At 46.3% G+C, this 10,196-nt stretch overlaps 1 non-coding gene across 1 annotated transcript; it reads right to left on the minus strand.

Moving 5' to 3' along the window:
* Positions 1-7,404: 7,404 nt before the first annotated feature.
* Positions 7,405-7,477, minus strand: TRNAG-UCC (transfer RNA glycine (anticodon UCC)). Its single transcript has one exon. It is a non-coding gene; the product is annotated as a tRNA-Gly (tRNA).
* Positions 7,478-10,196: the final 2,719 nt, after the last annotated feature.

Genomic DNA, 10,196 nt, shown 5'->3' on the forward strand with positions numbered 1-10,196 from the left:
ACCCTTAGATGTGTAACAAAGGATGTGTAACATTAGGATGAGTCAGAAATAAAAACTCATTACTTGAAGAAGGGACACAATAGCCTCTAGAGAAGCTGTCTTAGAGAAGATTGGGTTTTATTTTGAAATATATTACTTTAGGTTCTAAGATATAGAAGAGAAACCGGAATCTCAGATGCTTTCTTAAGACAGCTTGTAAGATGACAAAGACAAATGCCACATGTCATTCCTTGACGTTGTGCTGGTGGGAACCTAGGGGCTCTGGCTCTGCTGCTAAGAGGCCACGTGGTCTGAAACAAGTCTTCCCTCCTCTTTGGGAGGGTTTTTCACACTAACATAAGTGTCATGGGATGTGCACAAGTTGGAAAGGAATTTCCAGACACGAGGCAGAATGAGGGAAGAATAGAGTCTGTTAGAGCTGGGAGATGCTGTTAGAACAGAGGGCTGACTCAAGGGAGAGCCAACCCCTTTTGCAGACTAGTAGATGATTTTTATAGCCACAAGACAAAGAAAATTCCTTCTGGAAAGGTGGCACTAGGTGGTTGGTCAGGATTCTATAGAGTGGATATTTTACTTAATATGGAGTTAGGGAACGGTTATGGGGGGCTCATGGCAAAGTTGCTATGGGGTTCAATCATTCTGGAGATTTTTGTCCTGTGATCTTGGCAAAGGGTTCCACACCTGTGACCTTGGTATGTATGCTCTGTGCTAAGTCACTTCAGTCATGTCCAACTCTGCGACCCTATGGACCATGGCCTGCCAGACGCCTCTGTCCATGGGATTTTTCAGGCAAGAATACTGGAGTGAGTTGTCATGTCCCCTTCCAGGGGATCTCAGGGATTGAAGCCGTGTCTCTCATGTCTCCTGCATTTGTAAGAGAGTTCTTTACCTCTAGTGCCACCTGGGAAACCCTGTGACCTTGGTATAGGACTCCACAATAGGTTCAGAATAGCAACTGCCATTTAGGTATGCCTACCTAGACATTCAAGTGAAAAACCTGGGGGAATTAGGCCCCTGCAAGGAAGAGACAGCCTCCAGCTAGACCACCCTTGGAATGGGGGACTGAGAACCTGAGAGTCTCCCCAAGGTCGCACCCTCCCGAGCCACACCCTCCAGAAGCCACACCCTCCAGAAGCCACACCCTCCCAAGACCACACCCCCATAAGCCACACCCTCCATAGGCCAACCCTCCCAGTAAATCTGAAGCCTGAGATGGGATGGTAAAGGCCCGTTTTGGCCTGATGCTGGAAACTGACCAGCAGTCCCCATTCAGAAATCTCTGTCAATGGCTAAAGCTCTCAATTCTGCACCACACAACAACTTATCCCTCTGACCATTCCTGCCTCAACTCCTTCCTTTCACAGGTCTCTAATATTTTGCACCCTAAACTCTTTCTGAGCATCTATAACAGAGAGGTCAATTTGCAGCTGACCGTCATCCAATAATGGATGAGAATCAGTGGATTAAAACCCAAGCTTCTCACCAGTGGTCAGGTAATGCAAGCTGAGCTATGCACAGACTGTCAGAGCGCCCCCTGTGGGGAGGCACCTGCATGGTGATCTGCAGGTTCAGACAGCAGGTGATCAGCCCTCAGACCTTGGCATTTTTACCATCTCACTCCTATTTCCTCACCAGGCTTGCTGGGATCATCCACCTCAAAAATTGCTTGCAGCTTGGCTTGCTCAAAACAAAGGGGCAGAAAGCCATCACCTTCTGCCACTTAGTAGGGGACAAGCAAGTTGTCTTTACGTAATATTGCCATAGGAAGCAGGGGGCTCATCCAGTTGGGCAGACTATGGAAAGGAATCTGCAGTGCATTCTGAGGGTGTTGGGACATGAGAGAGCATGTTAAGGAGGACGGTGTCTGAAAACTGTGGTCATGGGCACACTAAATGCTCTCACTGTTAAGGATTATGACATGCATTTTGCTTACTAAAGCCTCTGAGTAGTTCACCAGGAATAAAATCTAAGTTCACATGATAACAAGAATGCCCTCCCCCAACCCAGGTGTCCACATCCTAATCCTCAAAACCTGTGAACATATTGCCCTCGGGGTATAAGGACTTGACAGATGTGATTAATTTCAGGATCTTGAGATGCAGAGATTATTCTGGATTGTCCAAACAGACCCAATGTCATCTCAAAGGTCATTATAAGTGGAAGAGGGAGGCAGGAGGGCCAGTGTCTGAGAAATGCCACTTGAGAAGGACTCAAGTCCATCTCTGGCTTTAAAGATGGAAGGAGGGACTTCCCAGATGGTCCAGTGGCTAAGACTCCAAGCTCCCAATGCAGGAGGCCTGGGTTCAATCCCTGGTCAAGGAACCAGATCCTGCATGCCACAACTAAGAGTTCACATGCTGCAACTAAGACCCAGTGCAGCCAAATAAATACATTAATAAAAATATTTTTAACAATTAAAAATAAAGACAAAAGGAATCACTAAGCAAGGAATGCAGGCACCTCTGGAGTTGAAAGAGACAAGGGAAAGCGTTCTCCCCTGAAGACACACAGATTTTAGCCCCGTGAGACCCATGTTGCTGCTGCTGCTGCTAAGTCACTTCAGTCGTGTCCGATTCTGTGCGACCCCATAGACGGCAGCCCACCAGGCTCCCCCGTCCCTGGGATTCTCCAGGCAAGAACACTGGAGTGGGTTGCCATTTCCTTCTCCAATGCATGAAAGTGAAAAGTGAAAGTGAAGTCGCTCAGTCGTGCCTGATTTTAGCAACCCCATGGACTGCAGCCCACCAGGCTCCTCCATCCATGGGATTTTCCAGGCAAGAGTACTGGAGTGGGGTGCCATTGCCTTCTCTGGATACCCATGTTAGACTTCTAATATACCAAACAACAGTAAGATAATAGTTGTCTTTGCTTTAAGCCCCTGAGTTTGTGGTAATTTGTTGCAGTAGCAGGAGGAAACTAACATAGTTCATTACTTCAGTTGATCTTTGGCTTTCCTGGACCCTAGAATGTTTTTAAAGGGCTTCCTGGGTGGTTCAGAGGGTAAAGAATCCACTTGCAATGCAGGAGACCTGGGTTTGATCCCTGGGTCAGAAAGATCCCCTGGAGAAGGGAATACCAACCCACTCCAGTATTCTTGTCTGGAGAATTCTATGGACAGAGGAGCCTGGTGGGTTACAGTCCATGGGATCGCAAAGAGTTGGATAATGACTGAGAATGTTTTTAAAAGAACTGAGAAAATGAGGAATGTCTCAGATGGGAAGTAAGCAGAGTGTTTGAAGAAGAATCCAGTTGATGCTCTATTAAACGTTGCTGGGCATTCAGATAGGAGGGTCATCCCTTCTCCACTTCCCTCATGAGGGAGAATCATATAAGATGCATAACAAAGCACTTGGGAAATTATAAATCACTCTACTAGTGCAAAGTGGCATTAATAACTGGCCGCCTACAATGCCTTTACCCTGTATCAACAGGCTCCCATAAACTCTGCCCTTGTGACAAACATCACAGACCAAAGCCCAGAAATGAAATTCTCCAGGAAGCTTTAAACAAATGACACAATTAGAAAGTCCCAAGTCCAATGTAAACAGTTGGCTATTTCAGTTACAGAAGAGTGGTTGAAGCGAATGTCCCTCCAAGGAAGTCAGAGGTTGCTTATCGAGACATCAGAACTGTCAGAACAATTTAGAGAGAAAGACATCCTTCAAAGGACACACACCCCATGACAGTCATTGGTATCAAACTAGAATCTCATGGCTCCATCTGCACCAAGGCCAGACAAACTCCACGAGCACACAGATCACAGTGATGGATCATGTGATACAGACAGCAGGTTTTAAAATGATTTTAAGCACAGATGTTTCCAAAATTGGGTGATGCTTTGTTGTCTGAATTTTGAGAGGCAGTGGGACTGTAACATCATTTTTATTACTGAAAGTTGCATCAGTAAAAGTTTCAAATTGGTTCCTGACAAATGTGATGTGTCAACTTGATGAGACCACTGGGTGTCCAGATTAAACATATGTCCTGGGTATGTCTGTGATATGATGTGAGCATTTGAAATGGTGGACTCCCCAGTGGGTGGGTGGGTCCCATTTAATCTGCTGAGGGTCTGAATGGAACAAAAGGTAGAGGAAGGGACTTCCCTGCTGGCTCAGAGGTAAAGAATCTGCCTGCCAATGCAGTAGACATGGGTTTCATCTCTAGTCCGGGAATATACCACATGCTAGGGGCAAATTAAGCCCATGTGCTACAACTACTGAGCCTGTACTCTAGAGCCCAGGAATCGCAGCTACTGAGCTCACATGCCTCAGCTACTGAGTCCACATGCCGAAACTACTGAAGCCCGAGCACCCCAGAGCCCATGCTCCATAACAAGAGAAGCCACCACGATGAGAAGCCTTGGAACTGCAACTGGAGAGTAGACCCTGCTCGCCACAAGAGAAAAGCAGCAATGAAGACCCAGCACAGCCAAAAATAAATATAAATAAATAAAATTTAAAAAGAAAGAGCAAGGAAGGAGTGATCCCTTTCCTCCCTGTCTGCTAGAGCTGGGGTATCTGTCTTTTCCTGCCCTTGGATTGGAAATTACACTGACTCCCCTGATTCTCATAATTTCTGACTTATATTGAATTACGCCAGTAGCTTTCCTGGGTGTCCAGTTTGCAGATGGCAGATCATGGGACTTCTCAGCCTCCATTATCTTAGGAACCAATTCCATAGAATTTATCTCTTTATATCTATCTATGTACCTATCCATCCATCCATCATATCCATCCATCCATCCATCATACCTATCTATCCACCCATCATATCTATCTATCATCTATCTCTATCTCAACACTCTCATCTGTAAAATGGGGATACTGTTGGTCACCGCCCTGTGGTGGACGCTCTTGTCGTCCACAGTAAACATCCCACAAGTACTGCTGCTGGCATCTGTGTCATTGTGGCCAGAAGGCACATGCCCAACCTAAGGAGGCAGCGTCCTCTCAGCCCAGCTGGTTGCTGACAGGGAGTCGATGAGCTCAGAGTTGCCAGATCTTCAAACAGCTCAAGTCAGAAATCTCAACCTCAAGTGATATTCCTAAACTCTGATCTTGAAAATGAATGCCGGAGAAGGCAATATGCTGAGTGGGCCAAATGGAACACCCCTGGCCTGAGAACCTGCAGTGTGCATCCCCTGCAGCAAGGCAGGCACAGGCGCCTAGCACACCACTGGCAGTGATGCGGTTCCTTCTACCGTTTATCCTGTTCACTAAGCGCTGGTGAATCCGGCATGCCCTCTGAGTCAGGCAGAGTCACCAACCCCCATAACCACGTGGGGATATTGAGACTCAGGGAGTTAGAGAGACTTGCCTGCTGCTTGTAGCTTGTAAGGGGCAAGCACGCATTTGAAGCTAGGTGTTCATGAATCCAAATGCCATTCTCTTAAGGAGGGGCTGAGTGCCTCTCCTTCCACTTCTCCTCCAGCGTATTTCCTCTTCCACCTCCCCTGCCCAGAGACAGACAACAGCCAAAGTGACAACGGGACCAGATGTCTACATGGGGCCTCGATCTGCCCCAGGTTGGAGTACCTGCTCCCTAATCTGCCCCCCTCCTCCGCCCTCAGCTAGGAGAAACGGGCAGTAATGGAATGACTGAGCTTTCAGCAGCTTGTGCTGGCAATGCGCCTGTGAAGTATTAAGTAAAAGCTGTTGTTTCCCCTACAGACATCTCTGTTTGGGTTTGTATACATCCATGTGCTACATACAGAAGCCATGTTTAATTAAACAGTGCGCTGGCTCAGAGCATACCGAATGACTGTGAGGTATCATTTGCCATCCTCCCCTGCTTTCCTGCTGGAACGTCCCAGGAAGGCATGGCCAAGGTAGATCTTATTCAACGAGTCTAATGCACCTGAGGTTGAAAGCACAACTTCTCTCTTTCTGTGTCCTTCATCCCTTCTGCCTTAATAGAAATAACTGAAAGTAGCAGAGGTCTCACTGGCTTTTGCATTCACTCAATAAACCTCATCATTTATCACTTACTTGGAATTCTGGCTTTTCCACACTCCTTGAAAAAGCCAAACACACTCTTTTGGGGCTTCGTTGGTAACGGTTAGTGGTCATGAATGGGACTTGCCTTGTTAAGTGCCCTCCAACTGGAAATATTATTCCTTCAGAGTCACTTGTAGAGAGTATATATATGAATGAAAAATATTGCCTGCTATATTGGTAAAGAGGCATGTGGCAGGAGGCATCAAGCCATCCCATTATAGCTGCCCCAGTGGTGAGCCCTGAGGAAACTCAGGCTAGAAACAAGGTGCTCTAGGGAGTTCCCTGTTGACCTAGTGGTTAGGATTCTGGGCTTTCACTGCCATGGCTTGGGTTCAATCCCTGATTCTACAAGCCATGGAGAGTGACCAAAAAAGAAAAGAAACAGGCATTTGAAGCCCGTGCAGGATTACCCTCCACTGTCCCCAATGCAGCTGCCCTTTAACATGTACCTGGAGGAGACTCAGGATGAGAAAGCACAGGATACTGGCCCCAGATAGCCAAGATGCCTATCAAGGGAATGATTTCGATGAGCCCAGATTTTGCATCTACCCATACATAGAAAAGTAAATTCCTTAACTTGAGATGTCTGGTTTTCTTTAATTCACAGTAATCTTTCTGTGTTCCAATGATCTGGTCTTTGTTACAGAAACTCCTATATACACTGGCTCCCCCCTTGCCTCTTTGGAGCAGTCCCTTAGAACTGTCTGAGATGCTGTGTTTCAGGCCTAACTCCTCAGTTTTGCCCACCAAATAACACGTAACTCTCAACTTTTAGCTTGTGCTTTTTTTTCTCTTTAAAGCAGTCGGCTCAGGGTTGCCATGTGAAACATCTCTGGAGGGACAAGGAGCATTTCCAAGACTCATTCTTAGCAGGATACTTGTTCATCATCAAAGCAGAGGTCAGTCTCAAAGAGGAGAGAACACTAATAGATTTCTCCTTTTCTCAGTCCCACCTTACAAGGATTCTCTGATTGTTATTTGCACACACGTGCTGGTGGCCCAGCACACTGCAGGCAGAGGCTGCCTTGTCTCCTTTATAATATCCCCCAGACACTTATTATAAACCTCCTTTAGGTCTAGAAAACTTCATTGCTGCTGTTGCTGCTAAACTGTTTCGGTCATGTCCAATACTTTGTGACCCTATAGACTGTAGCTCACCAGGCTCCTCTGTCCATGGGATTCTCCAGGCAAGAATACGGGAGTGGATTGCCATGCCCTCCTCCAGGGGATCTTTCCAACCCAATTGATCGAACCTGTGCCTCTTATGTCTCTTGCATTGGCACGTGGGTTCTTTACCACTAGCGCCACCTCGGAAACCCCAGAAAATTTCATTAAAGGATGAAAATTGTTAAGTGGCTTTTCAGAGCTGTTTGTTTTTTGCCTCACTACATGGTATGCAACTTCTTAGTTCCCTGACCAGGGATCGAACCTGTGCCCCCTGTAGTGGAAGCACAGAGTCCTCACCACTGGACCACCAGAGAAGTCCCAGAGCTACTTTTTTAAAAGAATTTTTTCTTAAAATCATATTCCAAGTCCATACTTTTCAGAAGGTGGTATAATTGGTAGAAAAAGGAAGAAATATTCCTTTCTCCCTCCATATGTGGCTTGTGTCCAAAAGGACATAGCTCTCCTTTTGGGACTCTATAAAGTTGGTCATTATCTGTGCTGAAGTAAGAAAGTGGTTCCTTTACCCTTGGCCACTGTACACTGGAAGATACCTGTGGATCTGCACAACAATGTTGAGAAATTCCACAAAATAGCAACATTTTATCGTGCAGTGATTTGGGTTATTAACAAGCATTTCCCCTGTTAAAGAACTTGTCCTTTAGAAGACAGTAGTGACAATGAATAAATGGCGTATATCAAGCATATATTCCAGAAGTATTTTAAGACTGATGTGGATTAACTAATGTCAATTTTGCAACCAACATGGGAACTGGATATTAATACTGATCCCATTTTGCATATGTGAAAACTGATACAAAGGCACTTAGTAGCTTCTCCATTGGGGGAAACCCAGTGAATGGTAGCCAGTTGTCTGAACCTCTAGGCCAGAGCAGAGGTCCAGGCTCAGCTGAAGCAGCTGAAGGAAGAGTCTGTACGGTGTTAGCTGGATGGGAACTGGTACAACCACTGAGACCCAAACCAGGTCATCAGCGTCCACTCTCTTGGAGAATGCGGTTTGTGTTGGAGCTCAGTGGAAACGTCTTGACATAAAGAGAATGAATCTTCAATGAGCTCAGCCCTTTGTGGAAGGAACAATGCAGAAAGTGGCTCGCAAATTGGAGGTCTACAGACTGATTTCAGCCAGTGCAGACGCAGAATGACCCAGCGTTTCTAGAGCTCTCATATCAAAGGACTGAGTCGATTGTCTTCACTAAGCTTTGCTTAGAAGTCTGAATAAACACTTAACATGAGGCCCCTGGATGCAAATTGACTAGAGTGACCACAACTTACGATGGCCTTGGGATGACTGGAGCAGGCTCTCTTCACCCAGGCACTGCTAACCTCTGGGACCAGACAATTCCCTGTCCTGAAGGGCTGTCCTCTACAGGGTCAGGTGTTTGCATGGCCTGGTGTCTACCCACTGGGTGCCGGTAGCAACCTCCTTACCCTCAGAGAGACTGCCAAAAATGTCTGCAGACGTCTCTAAGCCTGATCTAGGGGCAGAATCACCCCAGCTGAGAAATACGACTAAAGTTATAAGGGTTTATTGTAATGCACATTCACAGAGTGCTTTATAATTGGTCAAATGAATGAGGTTCAGTATCAGGGAGGTCCAGTCTACCACCTGTTAATCTATCTTGATACCCATCAGGACCCTGTGGGGCTCCTCAGTATAGAATCTTTTCGCATCCCTCATTTCTTGATTACAGGAAATAGTCTTCATTCAGCCTCCAGAGCCTTCCCTGAGTTCCAGAGGGCAGGTTCAAACAGTTGTTAATCAGGAAAGGGAGGGGATGCGGAGACAAGGGAGGCACAGTCAGGAGAAACAAGAGTGCAGGCTTGGGGCAGGGTCCTGTTTCCCCCTCAAAGCAACACAGGACAATATCTTTTGAGGTGTTTTGCAGATACTGAAACCCTCACCAGGTGCAAGAAGGGCATGGCAACCCACTCCAGTATTCTTGCCTGGAGAATGCCATGAATAGATGAGTCTCATGGGCTATAGTCCATGGGGTTGCAAAGAGTCACACATGACTGAGCGACTAAGCACAGCTCAGTACAGTAGTCAATCATTGATCTCTTGGAGAGTACAGACTATGTTTTTATCATTTTCTGGTTCCAACCGGTCTGAGATTTCTGTGCTTGTGAGCCACCAGGGAAGACCAAGAATACTGGAGTAGGTTTCCCTTCTCCAGGGGAACTTCCAGATCCAGAAGTCAAACCAGGGTCTCCTGCACTGCAGGTGGATTCTTTACCAGCTGAGCTACCTGGGAAGCCCGTGATTGACTACTAACCACCCCCAGAGGTTGCAGATGTGCTTTTTGCTTGTTTGTTTATATGTTTGTTGGACTTTTAAAAAAATGACCAGTTAGTTTTGGCTTGTTTTGAAAAAACAAAACAAAACAAAACTGGAGTATCTGGCCATCCTTCAATCCCATCCCCTCATGGAAACAATCAGTTGGAGCCAGACCTGATGCCTCTTTTACTGAAACAGACAACTGTTCTGTAGGTCACCTATCTCTGTTATTCCGTAATTTCTCTTACACCCCACCCTGTTCACTCATCCACCTTACATGCCTGATTCTCAGAAAATTCTATTGTAAGATGCTTGGACTGATGGTGTGTGGAGCCTTGTCCTGAACACTGTAAGAGTTTTGTGAATATTGACCTTGGTCATGCTCTCAGGAACCGAAGGTACAGGAGACCAAATGAACACCTGAGAAATCTACAGACCAGTGTTCCTGCTTAGTTGAGTTTCTGTGCCTATTGTTGTTGGTGGTGGTGTTGAGTTGTTAAGTTGTGTCCAACTCTTTGTGACCCCATGGACTATAGCCCACCAGGCTTCTCTGTCCAAGGGATTTTTCCAGACAAGAATACTGGAGTGAGTTGTCATTTCCTTCTCCAGGGGTTCTTCCCAACCCAGGGCTTGAACCCAGGCCTCCTGCATTGGCAGTCAGATTCTTTACCAGTGAGCCACCAAGGAAGCTTCCCTGCCTATTGCCATGTGGAAATTCAGAATGTTGAGTCCTCCCTGGA

The sequence above is a fragment of the Bubalus kerabau genome, chromosome 16 (genome assembly GCF_029407905.1).
Source record: "Bubalus kerabau isolate K-KA32 ecotype Philippines breed swamp buffalo chromosome 16, PCC_UOA_SB_1v2, whole genome shotgun sequence".
Lineage (NCBI taxonomy): Eukaryota > Metazoa > Chordata > Mammalia > Artiodactyla > Bovidae > Bubalus > Bubalus kerabau.